The following is a 2500-nucleotide window of genomic DNA, read 5'->3' on the forward strand; positions in this document are numbered from 1 at the left end:
GGGTAAAAGACTAGAACTTACTTGTGGGGTTTTTGAACAGGACAAAATATATGAAAACTGCATGATATTAAAAACTATATTGAATGGAAACCAAACCTAAAGGTATTTTATGAAATAAAAAAAAAACAATGCTTTAATCTATCTTCCTCATTTTCAAACAAACCATGATATTCACTCACCGAAATTTTCCGTTAAGCAGGATCTGTGTAGGCACGGGCTCTTGATTCAGAACCAGCCTAATGCAATAAAAGTCTGATTTTCATGGTGATAATTTTGTTGTTTCTGGACTGGGTCACGTGTTAGTGAGAAGCGCTACTGTAGAACTCTTATATTTTCACACAGTTTTTAAAAGACATTTGCTGCGTCAGACTACGCATTGTCAAAAATCATTACGAGAAGAGTTTCTCGTGGAATCTGTAATGGCAATAAAATCAATACCATCAGTATTTTCTAAACTACTATATCCCAAAAGAATATCGATATCAAAAGACTATTTATAAATTCTTAATTTGCCTTTCTATATGACAATTCAAAACAATGTTTGTATCTATGATCAGTATTTTCAGCTAAACTATTTCCACAACGTGTGACTACAATAAAATAAGAACCACCAAACTACCATAACCCCAAAGAATGTCGATATCAGAAGACTTTTCATTTATAAATTCTTAATTTGATTTTCTATATAAAAATTCAAAACAATGTTAGTATGTATGATCAATATTTTCAGCCTGTAACTGCAATAAAATAAGAACCATCAGTATTTTCTACCGCAACGCCAAAGATTACCGATATCAAAAGATTTTTCATTTATAAAATTCTTAATTTTCTTTTCTAAAAGACAATTTAAAACATTAATGTTTGTATCTATGATCAGTATTTTCAGATAGACTATATTTCCACATCCAAAGCTTTTCATCCTTTCGAATTCGCCGTGTTCAGCACTGTTATTTTGTTGCATGGTCACGTAAACTGTTTTCACAGACTGCTACTATTTTATAAGTTGAAATTGAGAATATATTCATATTTCCTGAAAGCAAAGTCAATGCACTGCAAAATGTTAAATGCTCCAGAATGATCATAAAACAGGATCAGATAAGCAGCCCTTAAAGTAAAGTAAGTAACCTAAGCACATGATATATGTTAGGCTACTTATGTAACCTTCGCTAAAGCTTCCAGAGCCTTCAAATATGCCACCCAAAGATTATAATAAGCTCCCACTACACATTCGAAAGGCTTCAAGGAGTCAAGACTTTTTTTCAGTACTTCAATAACACTGACTTGACAATTAACGCAGAATACGCTGTGATACTTGAAAACCTAAGACTGTACTATATACGACAAAGAAAATTTGCAGTTCCTGTAGGCCACTGGGTTTCCATGTGTCATAGGACCAAGAAAATAGCTCTTAAAGTAAGTAAAGTTCGCCCTATCGTATCATATTTATGAACATAATTTCTAAGTGCTTCAATAATGTAGATTTGACAATAAACACGCAATGTTCTGTGTAATACACTAAATACCAGATAATTTATAAGATAAATTAAGGCTGGACCAGAAAAGTAGTTCTTAAAAAAACAAAAATAACAATAACCATTGGTACTGATTGGTCCTCGAATTTTCTGTTTCTTGGCGATTTTATTGTATTCATAAGAAGAATTCATGACAAAGTTTTTACTTTAATTTTATCTGCACAAATTTACTTCCATTTGAGGAGCAGTCATTTTAATCAAAACTATATTTGATAATGGAATCTAATCCGAAAATTTATCATTTCTAGAGTAAACTCTCAACCAATATCACAGATCCTTCATAAAATTATCTAATTAAAGTAATTCATTTGATTTTATGGCCACGTACACAGTTTTTACAGTTATAATTTCATAACTTGACATTGAGAACATGACCGTTAAGAACAAAAACAACGTATACTCAATTTCTTTAATGAGGCGTATTTGCATTGACTCGCAGAGGGGCCATTATAGCTCGTAAAAGTTTCCTACTAAGTGATTGGTTGGACAAAATCATTCTAACCAATCAGATATTAGGAAACTTTTCAGAGCTAAAAGGGTACCTTTGCGAGTCGGTGCAAATGAGCCTCCTTAAAAAAGATATAGTATAGCACATAATATCTATTAGGCTACTTGTATACTCTAGGTTTTGGAGCCTTCAAATGTGCTACCTAAAGACTATATAGCAAGCTCCCACTTCACATTCGTCACAAGGTCACATACACATGACCTGGGGCCAGGCGTGGGCCAGGTCGCCAAGTTTCAAAGTTTTTTAACATCAGGATCACCAATACCTATTTCACTGTTAAAACCCTTTTCATTTAAACAATTCTTATAGTTTTTTCTTTATATGATGACATTAAGTACGCTTCAATAACAGATTCAAGACAGAGCCATATCGTATGCATTTATGTGACAATTATTGATACAAGCTTGGATAGAGATTGTGCTTTGGCGCCGATTATAATGCATAAAAGGCCAGTCTCGGG

The 2500-nt window shown here is 33.0% G+C and overlaps 1 protein-coding gene across 7 annotated transcripts in view; it reads right to left on the reverse strand.

Annotated features, from left to right (window-relative positions):
* The window catches only part of LOC137631003 (glycine receptor subunit alpha-2-like), a 165533-nt gene that overhangs the window by 146331 nt on the left and 16702 nt on the right, over positions 1-2500 (reverse strand). For 5 of the 7 annotated variants that reach the window (XM_068362538.1, XM_068362535.1, XM_068362534.1 and 2 more), the window contains exon 2: positions 180-414. The exons of the other annotated variants lie outside the window; for them this stretch is intronic. The gene's annotated coding sequence lies outside the window, so the exon portion shown is untranslated. The remainder of the gene's footprint in view (positions 1-179; positions 415-2500) is intronic. 7 annotated transcript variants of the gene reach the window in all.

This window comes from Palaemon carinicauda, chromosome 39, assembly GCF_036898095.1.
Source record: "Palaemon carinicauda isolate YSFRI2023 chromosome 39, ASM3689809v2, whole genome shotgun sequence".
NCBI classification, from domain to species: domain Eukaryota; kingdom Metazoa; phylum Arthropoda; class Malacostraca; order Decapoda; family Palaemonidae; genus Palaemon; species Palaemon carinicauda.